Source organism: Xenopus laevis, chromosome 3S (assembly GCF_017654675.1).
Source record: "Xenopus laevis strain J_2021 chromosome 3S, Xenopus_laevis_v10.1, whole genome shotgun sequence".
In the NCBI taxonomy this organism is placed as follows: Eukaryota; Metazoa; Chordata; class Amphibia; order Anura; family Pipidae; genus Xenopus; species Xenopus laevis.
Window position 1 is genome coordinate 52,895,232 of NC_054376.1, and position 19,477 is coordinate 52,914,708.

At 40.0% G+C, this 19,477-nt stretch overlaps 1 protein-coding gene across 1 annotated transcript in view; it reads left to right on the forward strand.

The window, feature by feature from the left end:
* Nucleotides 1-19,477, forward strand: part of LOC121402033 (protein unc-13 homolog B-like) — a 44,562-nt gene that overhangs the window by 7,851 nt on the left and 17,234 nt on the right. The window lies entirely within an intron of this gene.

Here is a 19,477-nt window from a genome sequence, read left to right on the forward strand (position 1 = left end):
GAGTCACTTTGGAACAGAGCTGCCATGTACCACCTCCTTCATTTCTATATCAAGAGTTGCACAAGTTATACAGTATATGATTAGGGTGAGGGCTGCAAATAATTGTGGTCATTTTGGCAGTCCTAAATAACCTTTATGATATCAGATTAGAGTTTGAGCAGCCTCAGTAGTGATGAGTGAAACTTACCCTTTTTGCTTTGCTGAAAAATTTACAAAATGTTGCCAAATGATTTGTAGTCAAGGATAATGCATTTTCAGCTCTGATATAGCATATACACAACCCTGCTTTGTTAGGGAAACTTCTTTTGGCAATGCTACAACCATTCTTCATAGAAAACAAAAAGATCCCATGTTGGTGATTTGTTACAGCTTCTTGGGCTCCTGGACAGCTTCTTAGATAGACTGGAGGAAGGAGAGTTCCTTTCAAATTGGTTGTGGTGGAAGCCAAGTGGTGATTAGTAATGATGAAACTATTTTTCTCCATTTTTTTCTGGCACAAGAAAATGTGGTACTTAGTGCATGTTTGTGACAATTTTTGCCGCTGGTGTAAACACAAATTTAACGTCAAAACTGTAACAGTGAAAAAGTTTCTGATTCCTAGGGGCCCATTTTCTTAGTTCGAGTGAAGGAATAGAGGAAAAATAGTTTGAATTTCAAATGGTCGAATATGGCTACTTCGACCATCACCACTTCGAACTAAAAATCGTTCGACTATTCGACCATTCGATAGCCGAAGTACTCTCTCTTTAAAAATTTCTTCGACCCCCTAGTTCGCCACCTAAAACCTACCGAGGCCAATGTTAGCCTATGGGGAAGGTCCCCATAGGCTTCCTAACAATTTCCTGATCGAAGGAATATCCTTCGATCGATGGATTGTTCCTTCGATCGTTCGATCGTAGGAATAGCGCAAAATCCTTCGACTTCGATATATGAAGTCGAAGGATTTTACTTCGATGGTCGAATATTAAGGGTTAATTAACCCTCGATATTCGACCCCAGGTAAATGTGCCCCCTAATGTGCAGATATTATTTTAAAAAATATATGATATGCTACCAATTGATAATATATGAGGGCAGATTCAGATTTTTCGGAATGGAAAGCAGGAAGGACTGACTGGAATGGGGGGCAACCATAGAGAAGGGCAAAAATCCATTTTGATGCCAGTACCTTAATGGTGATTAAATTGCAACTTATTGTGGGGAGGAATGTGGGTAAACAACTGTGCATTAGCCCTCTTACCTTCATCCTACAGTTGCTGTTTGCAGATAAATAGGTCCTCACATTCTCCTTGTCAACATACTTTGCATAAAAGTGACTTTGATTATCCTTCATTTCACACATATAAATGTCCAGTAAATAAGGGAGGTTATTTTTAGGTTGGTAATAGATACACTGGCCCACAAATGTATTACCTGTTTTGTTACTTTCTAACCTGTAATTTAAATGTTTTTTAATCTTATTTTATGTGATGGATCTGCACAAAATAGTCTAAAGGTGGCCATACACGGGCAGATAAAAGCTGCCGACAGACCGAGTCAGCAGCTTATTGGCCTGTGTATGCGGACCCCCGACGGGCTTCCCCGATCGAGATCTGGCCGAAAGTCTCCATCGGATGGGACTAAAAATCCCGTTGGATCGCGGCCGCATCTGTTCGTTGATGTGGTCCCGCGATCCAACTGCCCATTACCATTTGTTAGGATCCGATCCTTGGGCCCTAGGGCCCATGATTGGATCAGCCCGATATTGCCCACCTCAAGGTGGGCATAGCGGGTAGAGATCAGCTCGTTTGGTGACATCGCCAAACGAGCGGATCTCTCCGTGTATGGCTACCTTAAGTTAGTGAAGTGAAATGAAATGAGAAAAAATATATATAAAAAAAAGAAGTTAAAAAAATAATAAAAACCTGAAAATTGGCATCTGCATATGTATTCACCCCCTTTGCCAAGAAACCCCCAAAAAAATCCCGGTGCAACCAATTACCTTCAAAAGTCACATAATTACTGAAATGAAGTCCACCTGTGTCACATGATCTGTCCATATAAGCACACCTTTTCTGACATGGTACCACAACAAACCTGCCAAGAGAGGGCCGCCCACCAAGGAGGGCATTAATCAGAGAGGCAGCACAGAGACCAAAGGTAACCCTGAAGGAGTTGCAGAGTTCCACAGCAGAGACTGGAGTATCTGTCCATAGGACCAAAATAAGCCGTACACTCCAAAGAGCTGGGCTTTATGGAAGACTGGCCAGAAAAAAAACATTACTCAAAGTTAGAAATAAGAAGGCATGTTTTGAATTTGGCAAAACCTGTTTCAGTCTGCCTGTGATTTGAGACTGAGACAGAGGTTCACCTTCCAGCAAGACAATGACCTGAAGCATACTACTAAAGCAACACTCAAGTGGTTTAAGGGAAACAGTTGTTTGCTTCACAATAAAAAAAACATCTTCAAAGTTGTAGACATGTTCTGTAAATGAAATGGTGCAAACTCTCAAACAATCCATTTTAATTCCAGATTGTGAGGCAACAAAACATGAAAAATGCCAAGGGGGGTACTGAATGGCATGTCCCACTGCATGAAATGTATATAGTCATGGACTGCTGACTCACTTTATTGTGCTATGGTTTTAAAACAATTTTGCACGGTATGTCAATGGCACCTAGATAGTAATGCTTATTTTATAAAATAAATGTTTGTCTTTTCAAGTATTTTCAAATTGTACCCAGTAGAACCCAAATCATTTAGACATTACTTCATGTTATCTGTTTTGTTGTTTTTACTCTATTACAGTGTTAAAGTGACATATTCTTACAGATTTATAGCAAGAACCATCATTCTGTTAACATTTCATCTGCTGTAGTGCTTTTGAGGCTTGAGTTGACCTTGGTGAGAGCTAGTGTGTTTTGACTGCAATCTTTGAAATATTCTCTAGAGGGCACTCTAGTTCTATTATATCAATGTAGAAGATTACCTAAATATATATATAGATATCATTTGCTTTGTATATTATATGTAGGTTGGAAATGAAAGAAATATCAACCAAGTCTAGTCATGGTTGTAATAAGATGGTATTTGCCCCCATACCCCTGTAATGAGTGCATAGTGGAGGCACAAAGATCAGACAGCACTGCACTGAATTCACATTTAGGACAGTCTCCAGTATAAAATTTTTTACCTTAGACAAGAGAAATTCTGAGATTCTTTTTTTTTATTGTGAAGCTGCTCAGCCACTGTAGGTGATAGCATTTCACATGTTCTTGAAGGGTTCTGGAGATTTTCTACATTTGGGAAGGCAACTAGTGACTTCTGGGAATGCAGAAACACAAAGCCATGCTCGGTGGCGAAACGGCTGTCGAGGTACAGCGCTGTGGAAGTGAGGATTCCCCCTCCATGAGGATGTGTAGTGCGCCGAAATGCACTTCTGTGATGACACACATCGGCTGGGCTTAGCAGGAACGAGGGTCTTCGGTGTTGGATGGAATCATGCCACGGTCGGTAAATATCTTTACAGCATATTGGCCCTGGCTGTGGCCAATTTTGGGGCTTTCCTTGGAACATAATATCAGTTTCCAGCTGGACTAGAGCGACTGCTGAGTTGCCAATACGGTCTTTTGACCTATAAATGATGCTTATGGGAATTTTGCCCGAGTGAACGCCTATGCAGCACCATATTAACTCAAACGCTGATTACATCTAATATAGTCCCATACCAACCTGGCCATCACAATTACGGCTGTCTTGTCCAACCCCAATGGGAGACAGTATTCCCTTACTTTGGCTTAGTGGTTTCAATCGCAAGTACCATCACCAGGGGCGATCCTGGCCCCTCCGCCGCCTGAGGCAGCAGCAGTTGCTGCTGCCCCCCCTCCCCCGGAAATTCACTCTTAAAGTACCAGGAGCAGCATTTTTGTTGCCCCTGGTACATAGTGGGGTGCTGCCGCCTGAGGTGACACCTCAACTTGCCTCATTGGCGAAGCACCCCTGAACATCACTCCGTATAATCACCCTAATCCTGCGCTATTTGAAACAGTGCCCTCCTAAATATCTGGATCTTTACAATTTTTCCTCCTTTTACATGCATGCTCATTCATTGACTGACTCTGATTTTCTTTATTTTGGATTACTTTATTGCATGCACTTCTCACGTGTGATTCATTTGAATCCCTGAATGAGCATATGCTTAGTGGAGAGGGATCCCTCATTTTCTATGCAGCGCTGCATGTTTTAAATGTTTTTAATTGACACACGGCATGCTGGTAAATAAATATTGCCTTTTAATTTTCATTCATAGAGTTAAGTTGTGATTTGTTACTTTTAAATTTTGGAGGACTACCAAAAGGAGGAATTACATTTTAAATATATTTTTTTTAAATTTAATGTTATTAATTTTATTTTCATAAAAATAGTTATTTTGAAACAATTATTATGACTCTCTCTAATATTTAAAGGGATAATGTCATGGGAAAAACATTTTTTCCCAAAATGAATCAGTTAATAGTGCTGCTCCAGCAGAATTCTGCACTGAAATCCATTTCTCAAAAGAGCAAAAAGATTTTTTTATATTGAATTTTGAAATTTGACATGGGGCTAGACATATTGTCAATTTCCCATCTGCCCCAAGTCATGTGACTTGTGCTCTGATAAATTTCAATCACTCTTTACTACTGTACTGCAAGTTAGAGTGATATCACCCCCCTCCCTTTTTCCCCCCAGCAGCCAAACAAAAGAACAATGGGAAGGTAACCAGATAGCAGCTCCCTAACACAAGATAACAGCTGCATGGTAGATTTAAGAACAGCACTCAATAGTAAAAACCCATGTCTCACTGAGACACATTCAGTTACATTGAGAAGGAAAACCAGCAGTCTGCCAGAAAACATTTCTCTCCTAAAGTGCAGGCACAAGTCACATGACTGGGGGCAGCTGGGAAATTGACAAAATGTCTAGCCCCATGTCAGATTTCATAATTGAATATAAAAAAATCTGTTTGCTCTTTTGAGAAATGGATTTCAGTGCAGAATTCTGCTGGAGTAGCACTATTAACTAATGTGTTTTGAAAAAAAACATGTTTTCCAATGACAGGATCCCTTTAAACTTCTTTATGATTGTTAAGGTCACCGAGGACAGAAAGAGAACCTTTTTTTTAAAAATTAAGAAATAAAAAAGCTAAATATTAAATACAAACATCAGTCATGATTTGGCCACAACTATTGTATAAAAATATCCTTTTATAAAATTATAATTTAGTTCAGGTTTATCATATTTGTTGGGTTGATACTTTGTGAGCATACAATGGGAGCATTCACTTTGGCATAGAAAATATAATTAGAAGATCAGCTCAAACTGTCAGTTGCCATGTTTTCTTTTTGTATAAAGAGTCTCCAGTCCTTTTGTCATGCAGTGAGTTTCCATTAACAATCCAGTCTGTTCTGACCTTGTTGACCTCTGAAATCAACATGATCATTGGATTCCCTTTCTTATCTAGAGGCATTAAACCAACAGCCTGTATTACCAACTCTGATTTTCTCTGCCTGTTAAGATCTAGTCCTAGGTAATTTTGCTCATTGTAGAACCCCTGATGGTTACAAATGAGAGGAAACTGTTACACAGTTTTTCCTGTACAGTTTTAGAGCCACTATTTTCAAAACTGTATAAAATGTTTACATTTTCCTTTTAAATTGCAAAAATGATAACTAATTTTATTGCAATATGTCTGTATGTCTGAATATATAGTTATATATTATACAGTTAAATAGGTGCACTCCACATACAGAGTCTGTGACCTGGGTGCCAAGTGAAACGTGCAAAACAAAAGGTAAATACTTTGTATATTATGCAAAAGGAGGAGCAGATGACATCACAAACTCCATATCTGGCAGCTTTATTGAAGGCAATGCCAGAGTGTACTGACCAATCAGCTGGGGGAGTTGTGTTTAACCTAGGAGGAGAGTGTGGCTGGTTTATCTACCTGGTAGATAGAGCTGCCTGGAAGGCATCCTTCATTCCCGATTTTACTCCACTGCTCCAGCCGCAGTCTGTTTCAATTTCAGTGTAGGCCCTGTGATCTCACCAAGTTGCATCAGCTGTACTATGCTAGGTTGCAATACTTTATATACATATATACAGTACATGAGCTTAAAGTGGAAAATTTAAATGTAATTAACTTTTAGTATGTTATAGACAGGCCTATTACAATTTTTTCTGGTCAGTTTATTATTGATTTTTTTAATTATTTTCTTCCCCATTCTGATTTTTTTTTAGAATGGAACTTAAAATTTTGAAGTCACTGAACCCGGCAACCAAAAAATGTAACTTATGTGAGGACACTATGGACACTATTGCTATTTGACATCCATTGTCACTTTCAAATTGTTTGGTTGCTATGGTAAATGGGACCGCTGCGACCAGATAGTTCTTGAAATCCCACATTTTGGAACTGCAGGACAAAAAGTAAAATCATAAAAAAAAAAAATAATAATTGCAAAATGCCTTAGAATAATGATGTCAAAATTAATTTTTGCCAATTCCTAAACTACACCCTAAAAATGAATATGGCTCAAAATTCCATATTTTATATATTTTTTTTTTTTTATTAACAATTTGTCAAGTGATTTAACACATTTCTCAAACAGAAGTATAAAGAAAAGACGAAGGAGAGCAGGGAGAAGAGGAGAGGGAGGAGAGAGAGAGACCTGGGGAAAAGTCACTGGCATACCGGTTCATTGCTGGCAAAGGCTCAATACACTGGACTGCGGACATGCTCGTATTTTAAAAAACAAAAAAAGCAATAAAAGGGATATAACTGCAGTGCAAGAATGACTTAAACAGTCCATGAAGCTATTCTTTCATATAGTTGTATGCGTTCCACTTCCATCCGTACCTCCTCAGCAGTTGGCAACGAGGCACTTTTCCAGCTCCTAGCCAGCAGGATTCTACTAGCCAACAATATTTGGATGGTTTGTCTTTTAGATGGTTTATCCATTCGAATCGCAAACAAGCTAAGTAGGGCCATTTCCGGCGAAAGCTTATGGGAAATACCTGTGGTGTCCGTTATTATTTGGTTAACCATAAACCAGTAACTTTGCGCAATCGGGCACGCCCACCAAATGTGCAGCATAGTCCCAACATCCATCTGGCATCTCCAGCACACATTTGGGACTTCGGGAAAAGCGTTGTGAATTTTCTCTGGAGTCATATACCATCGGTACATTATTTTTGTAGTAAGTTCATGATGGTTAAGCGCTCTCGAGAATTTGGATGATTGGCCAAATAAGTACACCCACATCTCTATGTCAATCGACAGATTCAGGTCCCTTTCCCAATCGACTCTTGCCGACTGTAAGTAACTTGACGAATCTTGTATAAGTATATTGTAGACCAGAGTGATACCTTTCTTTGCTCCATGGGTATGCCAACATTTCACTTCATATCTAGTCGGTTGACGCGCACTCAGCCAGTTGTTCGTTTGTAAGTAATGTTGTATGCGGATATAGGAATATAGTTGGATGTCAGGCAGGTTATATTCTGATTGTAAGCCAGAGAAGAGCTTCATCCCATTCCGATCAAACAGGTCACCAATCTTAGTTATACCCAGATGATGCCAGGGTTTAAGGTTCAAATCTGGTATGGCTTCCCCAAGGATAGAGATGGGCGCCAGCACTGATAGTGGGTTGCTTAGCTGTCTGTTCGCCCTCACTATATACCAAGTCCTCAGAGTAGCAACAATGGGCGGGGACAATTGTCCCAAAGTTGTGTAGTTGTGCTTCCCCAATGTCCAGATATGTGAGAGGTTGGTGTGATCAAATTGGGACTTGTATAGCCAGGTTTCCATATCTACCCACTTTTTACTTCCGTGGGGTAAGTGCCAATCAGCCATTTGATCCAGAATTGTGGCTTTGTAGTAGGCTTGCAGGTTTGGGCAGGCCAAGCCTGCCTTTCTCTTATGTGCATACATCACTGCTCGGGAAATCCTTGGTTTCCGATAGTCCCAAATAAAGGATAGAAGCAGTCTCTGGAGTTGTTGAAAAAAGGTATTATACAACGGGATGGGTAGAGCTCTAAATTTATACAAAATTTTCGGGAGTATCAGCATTTTGACTGCATTTATCCGTCCCATCCAAGAAACGTATGTCGTCTGCCACATATTCAAGGTCGTTTGCGTGTCCTTTAGCATGGATGCAAAGTTATGTTTGTAGAGTTGAGTCGGGTCTGCCGATATTTCCACCCCAAGGTAATGAATCGCTGTGGTTTGCCAGTACCAAGTTATATGTAAGCTTCAATTTGATAGAATCCGGCTCAGATAAAAAGATAGGCAGTGCCTGGGTCTTAGTGACATTAAGCTTATAATACGTCAACCTGCCAAAGTGTCCAATCAATTTAAACAGTTCCTGTAAGGCAACTTCAGGATTAGTGAGCAGCAATGCTATATCGTCAGCAAAAAGCAGAACTTTGTGATGTTGAGGCCCTAGTGACACACCCCGAATTCCCTGGGAGTCCCTAATGGCCTGGGCTAGTGGTTCAATACTCAGAATGTAAATAAGGGGTGACAGCGGGCAACCTTGTCTAGTACCATTTGACAGGGGAAAGACTTTAGATAGAAAACCATGTATATTGACCTGGGCTATTGGGTCAGAATAAAGGGCCAGGATAGCTGTGATAAGCCGATTAGGGATGCCAAAGCGCTCTAAAACCAATTTGAGATAAGTCCAATTCACACGATCGAATGCTTTCTCAGCGTCCAATGCCAATAGAAGAGAAGGTGTGCGATGTTTGTGTACCTGATGGATCATATTGATAAGTCTCCTCGTGTTATCATGTAATTGGCGACCTGATGGATCATATTGATAAGTCTCCTCGTGTTATCATGTAATTGGCGACCTTTAACAAAGCCTGTTTGATCTGTGTTGATCAAAAGTGGTAGAGCCCTTTGTAGGCGTTTCGCTATAATGGATGCGTAAATCTTAAGGTCACTGTTTAACAGCGAAATAGGGCGATAGTTAGCGCATTTGGTACTATCTTTTCCCGGTTTCAATATGGTCGAAATATATGATTGCAACATTTCTTGGGGGAAGCGCCCAGCAGACGCAGCCGCGTTCAAAGCTCTAGTGAGGTACGGGGCAAGAACAGGGGCAAAGACCTTGTAATACTTATTGGTAAAGCCGTCCGGGCCCGGGGCTTTGTTTTGCGGCAGGTTTTTTATTTCCTGCAAGACCTCGTCCCTGCTGAGAGGTTCTAGTAACGATGGGATCATAGACGAGGGCAAGTGGGGCAAGTGCAGTTGGTTTAAGAACAGTCTGATATCAGTCTCTAAAGGCTGCTCCGTGGAGGGGCTGTCTTTTAAATTATAGAGGCCGCTATAAAATTTGGCGAAAACATCTGCTATGTCCGTAGGGTTTATTTTAGCTTCCTGAGTAGGTGTCTGGATCCTATCAATGCGATGGTGCATTCGCTGCTTTACTAGTTGCCTTTTAAGAGTGGCCGTCGCCCTATTTCCCATGGCATACTGCATGCTTTTTAGTTTAATTAGTTGATTGTGGCATCTGTTAAGAATAAGCAAATTAACCTCTTCCTTAAGCCTATTTAAAAGGACTACAATGTCAGGAGTGGGGGATATCCGTTGTTCCAGCTCTAGAACCTGGATCCTTTGGAGAAGCTGTTCTTGGCGAGCTTTCGCTACTTTAGCTTTATGAGAGGCCATACTAATAAAATGTCCTCTAAGTACTGCCTTGTGTGTACACCACAGCGTTAAGTCAGCTATATCTGTGCTATCATTGTGGAGGAAAAATTCTGTGAGTCTATGTTCTAGTTGGTTATTGGCACTTTTATCTGTTAATAAAGCATTATTGAGCCTCCACGGGGGCCGTGTAGAAAACTGAAACTTCTCCTGCAGTGCAAATACGACCACGGAATGATCTGTCCAAGTCGTATTCTGAATCGTACACTGGGAGGCTAAGTTTAAAGTTTGAGGATGGGTCAAAAAGAGATCTATTCTAGTATATGACCTGTGGTGGGGTGAGTAATACGAAAAATCTTTCAAAGTTGGATTGTGCACTCTCCAGACATCGTACAAGTTATATTGAGCTAGCAGTTTCGCGAATGTTAGGGATTTTTTGGTCACCTCAGCACAGTACTGTGAGGGTAATGCTGTCGCCTGTGGTGATCTATCCATATTTGGGTCTAAAACATTATTAAAGTCGCCTCTGACAATGACAGTACCCTGTTTGTAAATTTGTAACTGCTCAAGGGCTTGTTTCAAAAATAAATTCTGGTTAGTGTTAGGAGAGTAAAGATTCATCAGGGTATACTGCTGCTGGTTCACAATGCATATCACAATTAAACATCTGCCATTGGGGTCAGCTAAATACTTCACACTAGAAATATTAAGATTCTGTCTAGCTAAAATAGCTACCCCCCGTTTTTTAGTTTGCGAGGGTGCTGCCGCTACCATTTTGTAATGTTTGTTACCAATAGACATTTGATCGTCCAGTCTAAAATGCGTTTCCTGGATCCAGACAATATCTGCCCGATGTTTTTTGCATTCAGCTAAGGCTAATAGACGTTTTCGGGGGTGATTCAGTCCCCGCGCGTTAATGGACATACATCTAAGTACCATATTGGCTGATGAAAGTGCTAAACTGTGACCATACTAGCTGACCCCATAGCAATACAGCATAATACATCAAAATAGCAATTGCCAGTTCCCCAGGATAAGGTAGAAAAGGGTGGAAAAGAAGAAAGGAAAGCAAAGAAAAGAAAACATAAAACCTAGAACGTATGTACAGTCCATCGAGCACTTGCGGCCGATCCCTTGTTGCATACATGCCCAAATGCGGGCAGACAGTCCTGCAATAGGAGAAAGAGTGGTTGGGGGGGAGAGGTGGTGTCATAGGTGCGAAAACTCAACTGTTCCTGTTCCGGTGCCTGGAACGGTTGCTAGAGTAGGAAACCCAGGGTGGGCTAAAATGCCACGAAGCATGCAAGGGTCTTCAAGTGGTTGCGTTATCATCCTCCTTCTCTTTTTCAGTGCCAACATGCATCTTTCCAAGGTGTTGTCTTGGCTTTAGTGGCGCTGTGAGAGGAACATTCCACTTTGCCAATGCTTGCTTCCCTTCATCCACAGTCAGGATTGTTTTTGTGGAGTTCTGCCAATGCACCAAGAGCTTCGTGGGGAAACCCCATTTGTACGGTATGTCATTTTGGCGAAGAGCTTGCGTTATCCCAGCTAGTTCACGTCTTTTAGCCATGGTAGCTGCAGAGAAATCAGCAAAGGCCTGTATTGTCCCATAAGGCTCTGGGAATGTTTTGTGTTGCCTGGCATAGCGCATCAAGTCATCTTTTATATGGAAGAAATGGATCCTGAGTATGGTATCTCTGGGAGCCTCACTTGGCGCGTTTCTGGGATTGGGGATCCTATGGATCCTATCTATAAGGAGGTGGTCAGCTGGGGTTTCAGGGAGTATAGCAAGTATTAAATCCTGTGCGTATTGGCAAAGTCGCTGCTGCGTCACAATCTCTGGAATACCCCTCAGCCTGACATTGTTCCGCCTGGAGCGGTCCTCCACATCAGCCAATTTACTTTGCAGCATAGATATCATGGACTCTTGCGTTTCGACCTTGTCAGCCATCGTATTATGGGCCTCCACTAACTCCTCCATTTTTGCTTCAACATGGTCACTGCGAGCCGCAATCTCATGCAATTCAGTCTTAATGTCCTGCACTGCTTGCTTTATATCCGAACGGATATCCTCCCTTAATTGCGCCAAGAGCGCCTTTAAATGCGTCTCACTAAGAAACTGAGAATCTCGATACTTAGCTGCCTGCTGTTCCAGCTCAGCGTCGCGCTGTGGAGAGGATCTGCAGGAGGAGGACTGGGCGCCATCTTGGCTGTCGTCCTGGTTTGGCGTCTTCGGCTGAGAGCCATAAAATGCGGTGAGTCGCAGTGGCTGCTGCTTATCCTTTTTCTTTGGCATGTCGGCTGGGAAGTCCGCTCACTTTCTCTGTGCGATTCACACCCCTGGGACTGCGAAAAAGCTGCTTTTTGTCGGCACCGGGTCAGGAGCTCAGCAAAGTACGTGCGCTCACATGCGCTCTTAGGCCACGCCCCCCCATATTTTATATTTTAACATTTTTATTACAAATACATTAAAAATCAGTGGTGATGTGTTGTAAATAGAATAGATTTAGAAAGGGGGGTTGTTTTGCAACCTATATATACTGACTTATAAATATATTTTCAGTGGGGCATATGATTAAGAGCCGGCTAAGCATGAAACACGTGGCTTTAATTATATGGGATCAGTATGGTTCTTAATGGATCAGTAGTAAAGTAAAAATGTTTTTACCATGAATTATGTTGAATATCTAGTTTACCCATTTTAGTCACTATGGATTCTTTATAGTAAGTAATGGAGTAAATTGTACTGTGATGACAATTCAACTCCAAGGTACAGTATACAAAACCGCTATAGCCACAAAATGGAGTAAGGCTTTTATAAATCCTACATTCTCTGAACTCCAATTAAGATCCAATAAGTTTACATCACTTTTGTGAATTCCCTCTAAGAATTACTTTTATGATAAACTTACCCTTTAAGGTAGTAGAGCCATGCACACCCTTACATGCAGATAGCATTACCAGACCCTTGAGGATGCAGCAATGTTAGCATTTTGCTTTCTGCTTATATATCTGTAAGCCTGTACATGTATACAATCTTTTTAATATAATTTATGATAGAAAGATTTAATAAGTGGTTAGTGAATTGCAAGATTACGGTGTGTTCTCTTTGAAAGATATACCTAGCACAATATATGTTGTTTTGTATTCATGGTCAATATATTGAATGGAATGGAATGCTGCTATAAAACCCACCTAAATTTAATTTTATTCTCTAAAGAATTTATAGTTCTCTGAAATCAATTCAGTATTATGGGAGGTCTAATTGACATTGGTAGGCTAGAAACACTAGGTCCAAGATTTTATGACTTATTATAAGAGGTGAATTGCTAAAGGTTCTGCTTTGTAAAGTAGCAATTAATTAGCGTGTCTTTAAACTTCATAAGCTATGCCAGTTGCAGTTTCAAAATATTTCTCAGAAGCTATTTATGAACAGAAAGGCATCCAATATTACTTAATGGACTAATTCAGAATATTGCTATATTGATTTTCCAACATACACATGCATGCTTGCACATAACCTCACCATTCTCTTTTATAGTAAATTTGCAGGGTTAAAAATCAAATGATGAGAAGCTACTTTTTGTGCTCCTCTCATACATTCTCTAAATTTACACTTTGGGAGAATAGTGTAGATAAGTGTAGGTAAATTGGAGTACTAGATGTGTCTATGCCATGAAATCATCTAACATTGAGGGGATTCTAAAGAGTTGCAAGGTTGAGTGAAATTATAGTTAAAATCTTATAGAAAGTATTAAACTGTAGTATAATTGAAAAGGATACCTGCAACTGAGTACATTGGTTTCAAGTTGTTGAAGGAGTACTGGATAGAACATGCTGGGTGTCAGGTGCCACTTTACCCCAAAGCCCTATTGGGTTTGCAGCTTCCCTCCCACCATCAATATGCTGTACCATGAGTCAGGGCCGGGCCAAGCCGACTGGGTGCCCTAGGCAACCCAGTCGGCTAACCCCCGACCCACTGCGTGTGCCACAACAGAGGGCAGGGCAACGAAGGGGAAGAATAAGGGCAGGGGAAGGAGGGAGGTGGGGTGAGCGACAGAGGGGAGGGAAGGAGGTAGGGAGGGGAGAGTGACAGAGGAGGGAGGCAAGAGCTGCAGAGGGGAGCAAATCCAGATTAGGGGTAGGCAGAAGTATTTTGAACAGGCACTTGCCCATCGCCCCCACATTGTTGCACCCTATTAGGGATGTAGCGAACGGTGGAAAAAATGTTCGCGAACATATTCACGAACTTGCGTCCAAAAATGCGAACGGTTCGCGAACGTCGCGAACCCCATAGACTTCAATGGGAAGGCGAATTTTAAAAGCTAGAAAAGACATTTCTGGCCAGAAAAATTATTTTAAAGTTGTTTAAAGGGTGCAACGACCTGGACAGCGGCATGCCAGAGGGGGATCAAGGGCAAAAATGTATCTGAAAAATACATTGTTGACACAGCGCTGCGTTTTGTGCTGTAAAGGGCAGAAATCACACTACGTCACTCAGGTGATGTTTCTGGACACGGAATGTGAAAAAGCTCACACAGCTAGGTGGCACTTGGTTAAAGACTGGGCAAACAATGCCTGCAAGGGCAACGTATACAGTAGTGGATACGGAATATATTATTGCTGCTGTAAAAACATCACTCAGGTGACGTTTACGGACACGGAATTATTATTGTTATTTAGACAGAATGTGAAAAAGCTCACACAGCTAGGTGGCACTTGCATACCTCCCAACTGTCCCTCTTTTGACCACTCAACCCCCTGTCCCTCTTTTGTACTGGAAAGTCCCTCTTTTCTCTGCACTGAACAGCCAGAAAAAAACCAGTTTCTAACTTAATTGGCTTTTGTCAGAGAGCTCAGAACAGCTAACAGGTGCAAATAAAATACTTTGTAACATTACAGCAGTCAGCAGATGAGATCAGAAGCAGTGCCCACAGCAGCTACATACAGAGCACTGCAGTAGAAGGTAGATTACTAGTCAGCAAAGCTACCTAACCTAAAATGTCCCTCAAATCCCTGCAGAGTTCTGTCCCTACAATACAGAGCAGTATCAAGTAGATTACTAGCAAGCAAAGTTACTATCAACTGTCCCTCAAATCACTAAACAGCTCTCTCCCTACACTAGCTCTTCCAAGCACACACAGGCAGAATGAAAAAACGCTGCAGGGCTTCAGTTTATATATGGAAGGGGAGTGGTCCAGGGGGTGTGGGGGTGGTCCAGGAGGGAGAGCTTCCTGATTGGCTGCCATGTATCTGCTGGTCTGGGGTGAGAGGGCAAAAATAAGCGCCAGCTAAGGCGAACCCAAATTGGCGAACGTTGCGCGACGTTCGCGAACATTCGGCGGACGCGAACGGCCGATGTTCACGCGAATTAGTTCGCGGGCGAACAGTCCGCGACATCCCTACACCCTATACAGGTGCCTCTTCTGCCTAACTCTAGTCCAGACCTGCCATGATCCTGCCACAATCCTCATAGAGCAAACTCTGGTGAACTTTCTAAAATAACAAAAAAGCTACCACATGTAAAATCAAGTTAAAATGTCTGTAGAAAAGCTCTTAAACGGAGATTTATGAAATAGACATAATGCAGGTTGTGTTTTATTAGAATTAATTTATTGTCAATAGTGTGCAATACACAATTACAATTACATACACAAACATCATGGATAACTGGTTTGGGCCTTGCTGCAGAAGGTGGTTTATATATATTTTTGGGCATGCAAGCTTTAATGAAAAGCATTAATAAGACATGCAGCAAGACTGAAACAAATAAAAGTATCTTTGCAGTTTTAATCAGTTTGTTTAAATTAATAAAGGTTTGCTAATTGCATTTTAAGGCATAGCTCATCTATCTCATCTGCAGAGGTTCCAAGACAGTATACTTAAATAGAATACTGTAATAATGTTAGAATACTTTAATGATGTGATGTTGTGATGAATTAAGGAACACCTGAACAAATAGTCCAAAATACGTTTGCCAACTCCCCATTTGAAATCCATATTGTCCATAAACTATAATTAATTAGGTGCAACATTCACTGATTTTTATGACACAGTACTTGTATACTTTAGTTATTAAATAGCTGCGCATAGTTGAATTTTTTGGTATCACATTATAAAGGTGGCTACCATAGTCTGAAAATCCATAGTCATCTTATATTAAAGGTGAGGCATACATATTTTACAAATACCTACATTTTTAACACAGCCTTCCACAATACATTTACCATATAACTTTCTTTCCATGTATGTGATGAAAATGTAAAGATGTCAACTAATTATATTTCATGAATAATGCTGGTTCTAAATTTAAATTGTATACTTTGTCCCTTTTCATAATTATCCACTTGTAGTGATGAGAGAAATTTTTCACCGAGTTTCACCCATAAATGACGCCCATAGGGTGAAAAAAATTGTTGCGTGTCAAAAAACATTTTGTTGCCCATATATTTTAATGCATCTCAGTGAGTTTTCGTTATTTAGAGAATTTTTGGCGAACCAAAATGGGTCAGGTTCGTCCATCACTATTAAAGGGGATCTTTCGAGAAAATTAACATTTAACATAAGCTTTATCTCACTGAAATAAGCCACTTTCTAAACATAATTAACAACTGAGTACAATTTATGAAATGGTCAAGTTAATCTTCACTCTCTCCCTCTCAGCAACCTGTCTCTCTTCATTCTTACTTCATGTGGGAAGTGGAGTCAGATTTTGATTGGGTCTAATGCATCCTTTGGGGGGTTTTACCCTATGCCTCAAGGATGATGAATCACAATATAAAACTACATTTTCACATGGTGTTGCAATATATTTATGTGTACACTGTAATCATTAAAAAGGGAATACTAAAGCATGCATATCAATATTCCACAGAGAATAACTAAAGAGAGACTAGACACATTTCCACTCAGCCATGGTAAATGTACACTTTATAAGCTCATACAGTATATGCCAACATTCCATTTAAAAGGGGAGACATGCATACTGTATATTTGATATGCACTATGCAACACAGGTCAACAAAGTGGATGTTTCATAACCCTCTCTGTAAAGTGGAATGAATACATTTGTGCTAGGATGTCCGTAAACTATGATTTAGCATATTCATTGCTTTAGTAAAAGTGAATTCTGAATAGTTAGAAAGCACAACTATGTTGTTATTGATTGCACAGTGAAAACAGAACTTGCACTTGAGGTGGAGGCACACAGAAAGGAGTAGAAACATATGACTCCCTACCATCATGTGGCACTTACCATGTAACTGCCTGTTCCCCCCTTCTGCCTTTTAACCATGTGCACTGAAGATGGGGGTGGGCAGTGTATTCACAGTTACATCTCTGGGTAACCCTGCAAGGATTGAAAACTTGGTTATTTTTTTCTGTGAATTATTTGATGACCAAGTGTCCAAATAACGTTTTGCTTCCTTTTCATTAAATGTCCAGAATTTGAGGAAGTGGTGGGACCCAATCAGAATGCAGTAATCTGCAGTTTCATTATCCAGGTTTCGGGACTTTTCACTTTAAATCACATACATACAATATATGCAATCTATGTAAAGGTGTTTATGTTAAAGTACAATAATGCTAAGGTTTTGTAGTAGAGGTAGCATTTTAAAATATGTGAAGAGAAATTGCAATAACAATGATGTTTGCCAAATGGCAAGCGAGCCATTCATATCTGTCTTTGATAAAATAATAGCATCATGATTCTTTAATAGGAATATTTTCTGCACTACGGGCTGCCTATATTTCAGCACATTAATGCATTTTTCATAACACATGAATTTAATGGTGTGGCTTTTGTATATAAAGATCTCATTCTTTCTGCAAATCTCTTTTTTTCCAGGAAGGCTAAGAAACATGAATTTAAATTAATTGCTACCCAGGATCTGGATTCAATATGTGGCAAAGTTTTAAAGTGGTACCCCAGTTAATTAAAGTGTCATGACAAGGGGACTCCTCAATTTGACCCTTCACCTTGAGCTATTCCACTGGACCCCATTATTATATACCTTAATGAAACCAGGAGACAGAGATGGGTGTAAAATGGCCACAGCATTTATTCACATTTTATCAAAAAATAGGACCTTGCGAGCTTAACCAAAGGCAATATTCTAAAGCCAGAATTTAACAAGAGATCACTATTATGCTGTGCCACCAACATGAGAGAAGTTCAGCAGCCCTGCTGCCGGACCTGCATCTGCAGTGTGTCGATGATAGGAAATCCAAGCAGGCTGTCACCTAGCACAAGCAGTAGTAGCGCTACGTCTGTATCAATCAATCCACTGTGCAGTCACAGGAGAGAATCTTCTTTCTCCCAATTCTAAACTTACCTCTGCAGTACTCTGGCAAGGTCCTACTGCTACTGTGACAAATAAAACTTAAAATACAATATCATAACAGCACTGTTTTGATCCAGAGGAAGGCAAAAAACCCAGCCAAAGCCAGTGGCAATTATGCTTCAAGAGGGGAAAAAAATTCCTTTCTGACCCCAATGGCGATCAGAAACATTCCCCGCATCAAGCAATTCACATTAATTTAACATAAATAAATACAATACAGACTCTAAAAATTATAATGTGTAAAGATACAGAAACCACAATATAACAGCGCTTTCATGAAAACATCCATATTCAGTTATTAATAAATAATATGAGAACATAAAGTAAAAAACTCCTGACATTTAAAGAATCCACCAAAGGCACATGCGTGAATGCTGTTATGTACAAGCCTTTACTCCAATTAAACTCCAATAATGTTTCTTACTCTATTAAAAATAAAACTTTTTCCCACTGTAGATGCAATATTCTCAACTTCTATGGAACAAAGCACAGGGGAAACAGACATCTAGTGACTTAGATACTATTCAAGTAAATAATAGGCTGCAAGGCCACATTCTGGAGCTTCTCTCTCAGCTCAATGCCCTATACACCATAGGTCTAAAGGGATTGTTTGCTCTGTACACAAGTCTACACAATTTAAAATGTATTGATGTAGTCAAGGTTTGTCCACAAAATCTGAAATGTCACATACTTTTATATATGAGGGAGATCATGAGATCAACATTCCTGAGTTTTTTAACCTCTTGTCTGCCAGCCAAACATTCATCAATTCCCTATGAAATGCTTGCTAGCAGTGCTCTAATTCACAGTCTGATGTTCAAGTATATTATGAAAAATACATTATATTTTAAGTAATACTTGGCTTTCATTGTAGAACAGAATATTACCATAACATTAATAAAAACATAAGCATCATTACTGGTGTTCTCGCTAAACTGCAAGAAAAAGCATGATACCCTTTTACCAGTAAAGATGTTTTTGTTTTGTTTTGCTTTATTTTATGTTAACTTCCCTTAGAGAAATTCACAACATAGGTTGTATCCTCATTTCTCTATATATATTTTATTCCTCAGAGGAGGGATATTCTGGGTGCACAGCAATAACACCTTCATAATTTACTGTTAATTTTACTGGCATAAATGGGACATAAACTAGTTTTATGTAAGAAACATTTTTCTTCTAATAAACTAGTGAAAAATTAGAAGTTGGGAAATCACTAGACTGAATTATGAGATGTATTTTTGTATTTCTTTCAGGCATTCTCTATCTATCTATCTATCTATCATCTATCTATCTATCTATCTATCTATCTATCTATCTATCTATCTATCTATCTATCTATCTATCTATCATGTCTAAGAAGCTAAGAAAAACATGTGGTTCACACCTCTGTGATTTCTAAGGATTGCATATACTTCCAAATACAGTGATGTTCAGTACAGAGAAAATGTTTTTCACTTTAAT